Below are 13264 nucleotides of genomic sequence, written 5' to 3'. Positions count from 1 at the left end.
ATTATGTTTTTTTAATAACCAGTGTACCTTCTTTGGAGATAGAAAAATCATATATATATATAATTTCTCAATTAAAATAAAAATAACTCACTTTAAATAGATTTACAACACTTGTATAATATGAAAAATTAATGAAAAAAATATTTTTCAATTTTAGTGTACAACCCCAAAGTTCACTCTTTCTTTTACTTCTTCACATTTTTTCCAAGGAATCATTTTCAGGGGTCAAAAACTATATCTTCATTAAAAAAATTCCCTGCAATTTTTCTATCAAGTACAAGTATTGTACTTTTATTGCAATATTATGCAAAAAAAATTACTTTATAAAAATATATTATACCTTTTAATACTCTCAAAAACCTTGTTGAATACTAATTTTACAAGTATTTTTCAGTCCTGCCAAGGCAACAGGGGAGGAAAAGAAATAAAATAAAAAAGTAAACCAAAGTGGCGCTAGATTTTCCAATGCTGCGGGACTATTTTTGCAACTTTCCTTTCAACTGGGCTAGTTTTGAAACAACTACATTGAACTAACCCAGAAATCCAACGGAGGTCGTTTTACTACTAGTAGGTGTCATTTTCCCATATGGGTGGGTGAGTGGGTGGGTACAAGATCTATATTTTAGTTTGTGAATAATTTAATAATGTTGAATGAAAAATAATAGAGTTTTTCAAAATTTGTTATATTATTAAGAACATTTGTTAAATTTAAAAAGGAAAAATTATATTATATTTAATTTGTAAAATAAACAATAATAATTTAATTGATATGGATGAAAAATAATCTGTAAATACACAATTAATGCTGAATATATTGTGTCCTAAAATTGACTAGTCAAACACGTAACGCCACGGCCCAAAATAGATCGTCATGGTCAGGCCCAATATGAATCTTGATAGTTCGTAGAGACTGTGACGAGCACGACCCGGAGTGGGTCATGTATTCCACGACCTAAAATCAGTTACGTGATAGGCCCGCCGAGCAGACTTGAGAATGAGGTCCATAATGACATCAACATCGTATCCAACATGAAAACAGACTCCTTTTAGGAAGGATCCAGAATCCACCATCTAGGAGAGTCCTACTTACCATCTAGAAACCACCGTCTAGGAGAGTCCTACTTACCATATAAGCAGGAGACTTGTCCACCAAGTCTCCCTACCCTAGAATCAACATCTATATAAAGGGCTCTACCCCTCAACCGAGAACTACGTTTTTGGCTTGATTCTCTATACACAGAGATCCGTAGGCATATTGCGAGAACAGCTAGTCCACACCGTGAGAACAACCATTAAAGCTCGAAATTTAACAACCCTATCATTAATTACAATTACAACCCTAGTTTTTATCCCACAACATTTGGCGTTGTCTGTGGGAAGACAACAACAACCATGGTGAGCACACGGAATATAAGTAATAATAGAGCCGGTGATATAGTTCCATCACAAATGATATCATCCATGATGGAGATACACCCACACTGGACCTACACCAACACCGAGGGAGGAACCCATGTAGGGGAACCGGAGACTCAACCTCAAGGGACGAATCCTCCTATCCAAGATCTACCTCTAAGGACGAATCCCCCAGCTCCTCAAGGGACGAATCCTCCAGCTCCTCAAGGGACGAATCACCCAGCTCCTTAAGGGACAAATCCCCAACTTCAGCAACCACATGCAACGATAGACCCTCAACCCGTTGGGTATGAGTACTCAACGATCGTGATTCCAGGGACTACCAACCCTGTAACACCCCCAAATCCGGGGTCAGGATTGGGTGTCACTACACAACTTTAAATAATAAAAACCTGTATATTAAAATAAATATACAGATAACCCCTCATTATTCAGGATCGCTTACAGGTTATAGTATGAAACAAGAATCTAACCTTCTAAAATTTACATTGTCTAAATACAATTTCATTACCTCATTACTACTTTCCTTGTATTAATCACTCTGACATCTCCAAATTTCTTCAGCTGGAATCTCACCACTTTTGCTGTCTATTAAAAGCTATTCACTTTTGTCCTTATTTAATACTGAAAGAAATAAGAGTTCACAAAGCAAGAGTGAGCCAAAAATGCCCAGCAAGTATCATAAATAGTTTCCAGGTATCAGATCAGAAAAACTACTGGAAACGATTGTTGAATGATTTTAAAAACGTCTTTACATATTAACTAGTTGAGCGAACAAAACATTGGCCCTCATTGGCCTTTATTCATAAATCACATTTTTCTGAAAAAGAACAGTGAGCGTTTCAATGTTTCATCCCTTGGAATCAAATCTTTGTTTGATTTTGAATTATGAACTATTCAAGAAGGAATGCCGTTAATGGCGATCAATAATAAATTAGACTGGACACTAGAAACCAACATATGCACTATACCCTACTGATCAGTCAGGATACAGTGCGGATCTATACCCAACTGCATAGACCCACCAACATATAGGGTACCAAGGCACTATGGCCTAAGGGTCCGGTCCATCCCCGACCCATAGGATCCAGCTCATCACTGGTCCTCATAATAACCGTCCAGCCCGTAGAGTATTTTGATGTCAAATCATTTTAATCTCAAAACATCCCAATTCAGGGTTCGCAAATAACCCGAAAGAATGGTGTTATGGATTAAAAACTAAGATTTATAATTGTTATATTTATTACTAAGGAACGTGAGCTTCGAGGCTCGATTTGACTGCTCTTGTATTTCGTGACTCAATCTGCCTTAACAAGATGCCTACATACCTTGCTGATTGCCAAGGATCAAGTCGAAAAACGTAGTTCTGATTTGTGGGGTGAGGCCCCTTATATAGATGTTGGGAGTCCTTGAATTGGACTTGGGTTTGGAGATTTGGTGGGCAAGTCTCTGAACTAGAATGGACTGTGGAGTCCTAGGAAGTAGGAAGCTGATTCCTTATCCCATGAGGTTCCTTGGAGGCCAATCTACAAGGATTTATATTTCCACCAGGACTCATCTTAATAGCTATTTTTTCCCTTATTAATTAATTATGAAATTAATTAATAATCAGGGTTTTGGGCCTTGTTTGTTCCATCAGGCCTGATCTGGTCCACCAGGCCTTATCAATGTGTTAACCTTTTTGGTCTGAATATCATACATCTTCTTATTGGGCCTTGCAACCCAAATCATATGTAATTAATGCAATATTAACTATGTAATCAGGATTTATTTATTCCCTATCACTTGCCCCCCAACTTTTGGGAAACAGGGAGTAGGTTTCGCAGAAGTTATGTTCATTTGTTCCCTTAAAGGGTATCGTTTTTGCGTAAAGTGTGGAGCGACCTACACATTTACAACAATTTTCTTTCATTCCTTTTATTCAGGAATTATCTTAATTTTCAGGAATTTTTCCCTTAATTCTGGGATTTTTCCTTAATTTCCGGGAATTTTCCCTTAATTCTGGAATTTTTCCTTAATTTCCAGGAATTTTTCCCTTAATTTTGGGATTTTTCCTTAATTTCCAGGAATTTTCCCTTAATTCTGGCATTTTTCCTTAATTTCCAGGAATTTTTCCCTTAATTCTGGGATTTTTCCTTAATTTCCAGGATTTATTCCTAATTTTCTGCAAAATATTACATTTTCAGAATATATTTTTAAGGAATCTCCTTTTATTATCACCGTTTTTTTTCAGATTTTTTCTTCCTTCTTTTTCTTTTTTCTTCCTTTTTCCTTTTTTTTATACCTGGTTCGACCAGGAATCCTGTTCGACCAGGGTCCTGGTCGAATTAGGCCTCTCATTGCCCTGGTCGAAAGAATTTCGAGGAGGAGGGGTTCGAGTAGGAATCCTGGTCGAAAGAATTTCGAGGAGGAGGGGTTCGAGTAGGAATCCTGGTCAAATTTCGGCCAGGATTTTTTCCTATATTTTTTTTTCGAGCTGGAAATTTTTCGACTAGGATTTTTCTTCCCTTTTCGGTCAGGATTCCCGTTTTTGACCGAATTAGCCATCTTTTTAAGCCGTGGTCAACAGAAATTCGGGCTCAAGGATTTCGATTAGGAATTCTTCATAGTTCCTGGTCGAATGTGACTTAATTCTTGTCGAATTAAGCCTGTTATTCAACCCTAATCGATAGGATTTCGATCTCAGGGATTTCGATCAGGAATATGATGTAGTTCCTGGTCGAATTGGGTCAAGAATATATTGCTTTTTTACATATATATTTTTTTTGTAATTTCACATATTTTGATTTGGGACCTTAAACCTGGGCTGGATTTTTTCATGGGTACATATTATTAACCCTGGGCCTTTTCTGAACTGGGCCTGGATTCTCTTGGGCCAACCCTTTAGTGGGTATTAATCTTGGGCCCATTTCTTAAATCTGGGCTTTTCCGTTTGGCTCCTGTCCAACTTTTGGTTCCTTTTTTTGGGCTTGATCCCTTTACTGGGCTTTTTTGGACTGGGCCTTCTTCTAGGCTTCATTTACCTGGGCCCTTTTTTACAGGTTTTAATATCCAAGGCCCATTCAAACTTGGGTTGGGCCTAAATTCTTAAGTCTGACTTCTAGAATATTCTGGAATTTCTAGATTATTCCATATTTTGCCATAATATTCTAAAATTTTTCTAAAATAATCTGGAACATTACAGATTCTTCCATTTTTTGGCCCAAATGGGCTTTTTTGAGGCCCAATTTGGCTTTCAGGTGCTTATATAAGAGTTGAGGGGGGAGTGTGTTTCTTCACACTTCTCATTTCAATCCTCAAACTTCCAAACACTCTCCTCTTCTCCAAGTTCCTTCCAAGGTTTCCAAGTCTTTTCAAGCTTTTTATTGATGGCTGACAAGAATTCCGAGAGAGCGGCCAAGATAGCCTCGGCTTCAAAACGAGGTAAGGATATCGAGATCCGCTCTTCCTATATGTCTTTGATCGATATGATTAACACTAGGGGGGATGAATATCCCTCCACTGCACATCTCGATTCTTTTAACCATTGTAACACTTGGCACAACATAGATTACGATAAATTAAATGCACGTTATAACGTTCTTCCTCCTCTTAGATTAGTTCCAGTTTCTGGTGGCGATCGTACTTGCCACTAGAAACCCGACACTCTTTTTATTTATACAGATGCCCTCGATGCTGGGCTTAGGTTCCCTTTTTACCCCTTCATTCCTCATCTTCTAGCTGATTTACAAATCAACCCATGTCAGCTTCCTCCAAACGCTTGGAGGAACATTCTATGTTTTATGGTTTGCTGCCTTAGGGAAGGTTTTCCCCTATCCGTAGCTATTTTTAGGAAAGTTTTTCAATGTTACAACAGTTCTTCTGGTAATTGTGGTTGGGTCTATGTCAAACAAAGGCCCAAGTGTAAGCATATATTTAACAACGCCTCCATTCTCGATAATAACCAAAATTGGAGAAATAGTTTTGTCGGGTTACGGTGGGAGAATGTCGACTAGGGCACACTCTTCAGATCTTCCTTCAGGAAGGTTAGTGATGGTAGCCTCAAATCCATTCACTTAACCCCTGAGGAAACTATTATTTATAATGAGCTTACTCGGGATGACGGCACTACCACCAGCTGGACTCTTTTAGAGGAGTTCTCCCTCATCCATGTGGGGCTATCCTCTGTTTTTAACAGGGTATTTTTCTTCCCTTCTCAGTTTTATTTCATTTCATGCCCTATTGACACCACTTATTTTGTTTTTTATTTTATTTTGCAGCTGCTAAGGAGATCAAGGAGGATAATGTGCCCCTCGTTGAGGAAACTGCTAGAATGAAGAAAGCTCGTCTTGTGGGCCTGGACACTCGAGGAAAGGCCACAAAGCCTATCTTCTTAAGGAAACACAAGGAGCCCATGGGGGAGGCTTCAGCTGAGGGAGATGAGGGTCACAGTGCTCCTATTACTGTTGCTCCTGCTGCTACAGGTGCCTTCCAGCCTCTCTGGGGATTCCGCCGAGGGGATACCATGGTTGGATCCACGAAACATGCTTGGGATTGGTCCTACCATGGCGTGACTCCTAAAGATTTCACGGACGTGGTGGCTACTCCTGATCTTGAGAGGATCAAGCTTATGGGAGCTCAGTCTTTAGCTTCGGTATGATTATTTCTTAGAATTTATCCTTCTTACTTGTAGCATTTACTTGCCTTACATCTTTGTTTATTGTTTCATTTCAGTCTAACGCCTATTTTCAAGGCACTGTGAGGCAAGCCGAGTCATGGAAGAGGGCTTCTGACAAGGCCGAGCTAGTGGTGCTTCGGGCCGAGAAAAATAAGGCGATTGATAACTATCTAGACTCGGAGGAGTTTACCCAGTCCATGAGGATAAGGGATGACTCAGTCTTTCCAGGATTTTTCAGGACTGGTTGGGACACGGCCCTTGGGACCGTGAACAAGGCTTGTCCTGATATTAACCCGGCAGACTATGTCTGCCCTGATGATGAGTCTTTTCTGCAGAGGTTTCGTACCCGAGTAGTTGTCTCGGATCGCATCCCTCAAGACCTGCTTCTTCCTCCTCCCGAGTCTTCTTCCAGGCCTGCTGAGGATGATATCTCTTCCTCCTCCTCCTCCGAGACGACAGAGACTTCTAGCGAGAGCGAAGGGGATGACGGCATAGATGCCGAAGGCACCTCAGCTTCTTAGAGCTTTTTCAGCCCTGCGTGGCTTATTTTCTTTATCTTATTTTTGAGACTTTGTTTATCAAACTTTTGTAATATTTATTTGATCTATTTTATTTATCGGATTTTATGCTTGCATTTCATGCACTTAGTTTACTTGCCTTGCCATAGAGATTTCAAATATATTTCAAAAACTTTCTGAATTTCATAAGTCATTGATATTCATCCCTTACACAAGTCTTAATAAACTTCAAAATAAAGCTAAAACATGTAAATCCTAAGCAAACAAAGCTTCAAGGTGCTTTTCAACCTAGTTGTCACCTTGACAAGTAAGAATCATATTCAATTGCTTCACACATAATAAACCTTCAGGTTTTGTGCATGCCAAGTTCTCGGGACTTCAAAACCATTCATAGTCTCCAGCTTGTAGGTTCCTCTACCTTGAACACTCTTGATCTTGTATGGCCCTTCCCAATTTGGGGCAAGCTTCCCTTTCTGTCCTATACCAGAAGCTTCTACCTTCCTTAAGACTAAGTCACCTTGTTTGAAAAACCTTTCTTTAACCCTTAGGTTGTAGTAGAACGAAGCCTTTTTATGATATTCACTATCTTCGCATGTGCCTCATCTCGCACTTCGTTAATTAGATCCAGGGCTAACCTTTGCCCTTTCTCATTTTCCTCAGCATTGAAAGCTTGAATCCCGGGGGATGAATGCGATATCTCCATGAGAACAACTGCTTCTGCTCCATATGCTAACATGAAGGGAGTTGCTCCAGTCGTGACCCTACAGGTAGTCCTATAGGCCCATAGTATTGGGAGCATCTCATCCACCCAATTATTCCCTGATTTCTCGATTCTCTTCTTTAGTCCATCCAGGATTATTCGATTCGCCACTTCTACTTGCCCATTGGCTTGTGGGTGAGCCACGGAGGTGAACCGTAACTCAATTTCATTTTCTTCACAGTACTTCTTGAATTTCTTGTTGTTGAATTGTGTTCCATTGTCAGTGACTAGGATGCGGAGAATTCCATACCGGCACATAATATTTTCCCACAGGAATTGTGCAACCTGCTTAGTTATGATTTTGGCCAAGGGTTTGGCTTCAATCCACTTGGTAAAATAATCGATGGCTACAATCAAAAACTTCCTTTGTGTCGTGGCCATGGGGAAAGGCCCAAGTATATCCATTCCCCACATAGCAAAGGGGATGGGTGAGTTGATAGAGGTCAACATCTCGGGGAATTGTCTAACAACTGGTGCATGTTTCTGATAACGGTCACACTTCTTCACATATTCTTTGGCATCAGCCATCATTTCTATCCAATAGAAGCCTAAACGGGTTATCTTATGAGCTAAAGCCATGCCCCCCAAGTGTTTCCCACAAATACCTTCATGTACTTCTTCAAGAGCCAAGCGTGCCTCATCGGGCCTGAGACACCTTAAGTAAGGAACCACGAAAGATCTTTTATACAGAATCCCATCTATCAAAGAGTACCTTAGTGCTTGAACATCTAACTTCCTTGCTTCAGTAGCATCGTTTGGCAACCAACCGGGTTGAATATGGGCCTTAATGGGATCTATCCATGACGTCCCCAGGCCTATAGGAGCTACAAGCTTAACATCTATGCTCCGTGTCTTCAAAACGCGGAAGTATACACTTCCTGAACTTTCTTCTATCTCAGATGAAGCAAACTTTGATAATGCATCTGCCTTAGCATTTTCCTCCCTTGGAATGTGCTCAACATGGCATTCACTGAATTGGGTCATCACAGCTCTTACTAGGCAGACATACTTAGCCATCGTATCATCCCTTGCCTCAAACTCTCCCTTTACCTTGGATACGACCAGCTTCAAATCTCCACGGACTTTTAAGTTCTTAACTCTAAGTGTCCCTGCTAGGCCGAGGCCAACTATCAGAGCTTCATATTCTGTCTCATTATTCATGGTCGGGAAGTCTAACTTCATGGAATACTCAATCAAGAACCATCGGGGCTTTGTAAAACCAAACCTGCTCCACTTGAGTTTATTTTTGATGCTCCATCAAAATAGAGAACCAAATATTCTTTCTCCGTATCAACTTCCTTGTCTTGAGGTATGGTATCTTCCTGCCCCCGACTTCTTGGTTGGGTATGGTACATTCCAACACGAAGTCAGCTAATGCCTGGGCTTTTATTGCCGTTCGTGGCTTGTACTTGATGTCGAATTCTCCCAGCTCTATTGCCCACTTGATCAACCTCCCACTAGCCTTGGGACTATGAATGATATTTCTCAGGGGCTGATTTGTTAGCACCTCAATTTGATGAGCCTGAAAGTAAGGACGTAACTTTCTTGAAGCCATTACCAAGGTTAGAGCAAATTTCTCAATAGTTGAATAATTCAACTCAGCACCATGCAGAATTTTGCTGACATAGTATACGGGTTTCTGGATTTTCAGTTCCTCTTTATCCAATACAGCGCTCAAGGCACTCTCTGAAATGGCTAAGTACAAGTATAAAACTTCATTCAAAGCTGGCTTGGCCAACAACGGGGCCTGGGCCATATATTTCTTCAATTCCTCGAATGCCTTCTGGTTTTCCTCACTTCATACAAAGTCCTTAATGTTCTTTAGTGACTTGAAGAACGACAAGCACTTGTCCCCTGACTTGGAGATGAATCGTCCCAGCGCAGCAACCTTTTCTGTGAGCTTCTGAACATTCTTGACAGTTTTTGGTGGCTCCATGTCCAGGATTGCCTTTATTTTATCGGGGTCGGCCTCAATCCCTCTCTTGGAGACCATTAATCCCAAAAATTTTCCAGATCCTACTCCGAAAGCACACTTCGTAGGATTTAACATCATCTTGTGGTACCTCAGGACCTCAAAAGCTTCCCTCAAATGGGTTATATGATCAGTCTTTACTAGACTCTTGACTAACATGTCATCAACATAGACTTCCATAGTCTTGCCAATAAGATCCTTAAAAATTTTATTTACCAACCTTTGATAGGTGGCTCCTGCATTCTTAAGACCAAATGCCATAACAAGATAACAATAAACACCAAAGTTAGTGATGAATGATACCTTTGGAATGTCATCCTTGTGCATCTTAATTTGATTGTATCCACTAAATCCATCCATGAAGCTCAGCATCTCATGCCCAGCAGTGGCATCTATCAAAGTATCAATCCTTGGCAACGGAAAACAGTCCTTAGGGCATGCATCATTCAGATCAGTGAAGTCTATACACATCCTCCATTTTCCATTGGCCTTCTTCACCATTACAGTGTTTGCTAACCATTCAGGAAACTGTATCTCCTCAATAAAACCAGCCTCTAAGAGCTTCTCAACCTCCTGTTTTATAGCTTCTTATCTTTCCGGGGCAAAGTTTCTTTTCTTTTGCTTCACTGACTTCCGATTCGGGTCCATATTTAACTTGTGAGTAATCAGTTCTGGTTCTATGCCTGGCATATCAACTGCTGACCATGCAAACACATCACTATTTTCTTGCAAAAATCTCACCAACTTCCCTCTAAGGGGCTCCTCGAGTGTGGCTCCAATGAAAGTCATCCTCTCAGGATTCTCAGGGGCTAAAGAAATTGAAACCAAGTCTTCTGCTGGCTTTCCTCTTTTCTCATCATTCTCTCGGATATCCATATCTTCAATAGGAAGAACCTGCCCCCTAACTCCATCTGCCCTCAGAGAGGCCACATAACAGCTTCTAGCCATCTTTTGATCTCCTCTCTCTTCTCCAATCCCATTCCGGGTGGGAAACTTCATAACTGAATGGTAGGAAGAAGGGACTGCCTTGAAGGCATGTATCCCTGTTCTCCCCATGATAACATAATAAGTTGAACTAGCATTTACCACCACAAAGTCCAACATCTGCGTTGCTTGCCTTGGTTCCTGACCTATGGTGGTTGGCAACTTGATTATCCCTTCCACGGGGCACTCTACTCCCGCAAATCCATATATCGGCATGTCGGTTGGGGTCAATTGGGAGTCGTTATACCCCATCCTTAGAAAGGCATCATGGAGCAAAATATCCACTGAAGAACCATTATCCATTAGGACTCTCTTGACCGGGCTATTTCCTATTATCGGTGTTATGACCAGGGGTCGTCATGAGGAAATTTCACACCCTCTAGGTCAGAATCATCAAAAGCCAATATCACTTCTATCCTGGCCCTCTTCGGGGCTTCTCCAACAATATGCATAACCTCTCTAATATATGCTTTTCTAGAGTTCCTGGATAATCCAGCAGCAGTTGGTCCTCCAAAGATTGTGTTTATCACAGGCCCTCGAGGTCGCGGCCCTCCAAAAATTGCGTTTATAACCGGTCCTCTAGGCTAGGGATTCCGCCCCTGATCGTCTTGGTCCCTCCTACGATCTTCAAAGTTTTTCCTTCCATTATTACTCCTATCCCCTCCTTCTCCAGCGTATTTGTTCAATCTTCATTTTCGAATGAGGAACCCAATTTCATCTTTCAGCTGCCTACACTCATCGGTGTCATGACCAACATCTTTGTGAAATCTGCAATACTTGCTCTTATCTAGCTTGGCAGGATCAACCTTCAAGGGCTTAGGCCAACGAATATCTCGATCTTTCTCGATTTCTGTAATATCCGGGATATATCAGACTTGCCACGAGTCAGAGATCCAGAGATGGAGATGCTGAGCAGTGTTGTTATGGTTGTGTAGTATGTACAGTAATGTGTAGTGTGTATCAGTAGACTTTTGGAGTTGTACTTATAGACTAGTTATGCTGACTAGTGAGTAGGTTGTTGTACCCTTTTGTTTTTACTTCCGAAGTGTCTTTACGCTTGTACTACCCAAAACTTTTGATCTATATATATATCAGTACCTTTTCCTTTCCACTACTGTCATTTACTTTATTGCACCTGTTTTACTTTACCTTATTTATTGCAACAGTTATACCCCTGTGATACCATGTACCCTGTTTTCCATAACTGTTTATATTCTGTAAAGAAGCAGGCAATTTACTTAGTTCAACTGTTACAGTTGTTTTCAAAAAGAGATATTTCTGTTTTACAAAACTTTTCTTTTATGCAAAGAATTTGAAATAAAAGCTAAATAAGTTGTTTGATTCTTTATAGAAAATGCCTCCCAGAAGAAATACCCGCACCAACACCCAGAATGAAGAAACCAACAACAATAACAATAACAACCAAAATGATACAAACCAGAATGCAAACCCAGGACCCATAGACCCAGCAATAGCCCAGATTCTCCAAATCTTGGCCCAACAAACAGTTCACCTGGCACAACAACAACAAAGACAGACCAATCCCCAGGTAACTTTCAAAACTTTTCAGGCAGTAAACCCACCAGAATTCAAGGGTTCCTTATAGCCGATTGAAGCAAATGTTTGGTTAAAGGAGATAGAGAAGGCATTTGCCTTAGTGAAAGCAAAGGAAGAATAAAAGGTTGAGTTTGCAAGTTACTATTTGAAGAATGAGGCCACCTATTGGTGGGAGATGGTGAAGACGTTGGAAGGTACAGATGTTATTACTTGGGAGAGGTTTAAGGAATTGTTTTTAGAAAAGTATTTTCCTCAGTTTGTCCAGGATCAGATGGAGTTGAAGTTTTTAGAATTAAAGCAAGGAAATATGTCGGTGGCAGATTATGAGAGTAAGTTTGAGGAATTGTCAAGGTATGTGCCGTCGTATGTGGATACTGACAGGAAGAAGGCTAAGAGATTCCAGCAAGGTTTGAAGCCATGGATCAGAGGGAAGGTAGCCATTTTTGAATTAGATACCTGTAACACCCCCAGATCCGGGGTCGGGGATCCGGGTCGTCACGGTCTTTCTTTCCACAATATCACTTCACTTAATTAATAATAAATAACCTTATGCTGTGACCCCACACTAACACACACCACAACCCGTTATAGTCTCAGAGATGAAATTTAAATAAGTACAAGTCTTTGAATCCACAATTTAAAAGTTATTACAACCCAAAATGATTACTTGATAAATTTACAGTTAATTGCCATTATCTGCCACAAGTTATAATTATACATAATTGATTCTCAAAAGTAGATGGTCTGATCTACAATAGATCTACCTCTGCAGCTATAGCAGCTACAACATCAACGGGAAGACGCGGGACGCTTCCCACGCGCTTGCGCTGGGTCTGCTGGAGTCTGCCATCTTTCCTAACTGTTGTTGTGTGATGAAGAAATAAAGCAAGGGTGAGCAGCAAGCCCACCAAAATAATATGTATAATGATTTACCATATATGAGCCTACTCATAATACTCATGAAAGTCTTGGTCAAAAGAAATGAACCAAGTTTGATATCTTAATGCGATGAAGTCGCAAAATATTCAGTATATATACATATATACTTTTCAAAATATTGGAAGTCCTCTTCCATGCATAATATACACAAAGTCCCAGTGTATAACTGTATAAAAAAATATCGTTGCAAGGTGATCTCATATATCTAACCTTGTCTCAACATTTTTCTGAAAATCTTTGTCATTCATAAGACAATTATTAATTAGATATAAGTTTAAAAGATGAGGTTACCAAATACCCCAATATACTTATATCTTTCCCAATACTACTTGAACTACCACCGTTCAAGTTATAATCAGTTTCAAAAGTTCATCACATAGATGAGACTACAAGACAAGATTTGAATAGATTCAATCTTTGAAATATTATTGAATGAAATAAAGTTACGAGATACTTTATTT

This window comes from Apium graveolens, chromosome 8 (genome assembly GCF_009905375.1).
Source record: "Apium graveolens cultivar Ventura chromosome 8, ASM990537v1, whole genome shotgun sequence".
NCBI classification, from domain to species: domain Eukaryota; kingdom Viridiplantae; phylum Streptophyta; class Magnoliopsida; order Apiales; family Apiaceae; genus Apium; species Apium graveolens.
Note: the sequence above shows the minus strand (reverse complement) of the source record.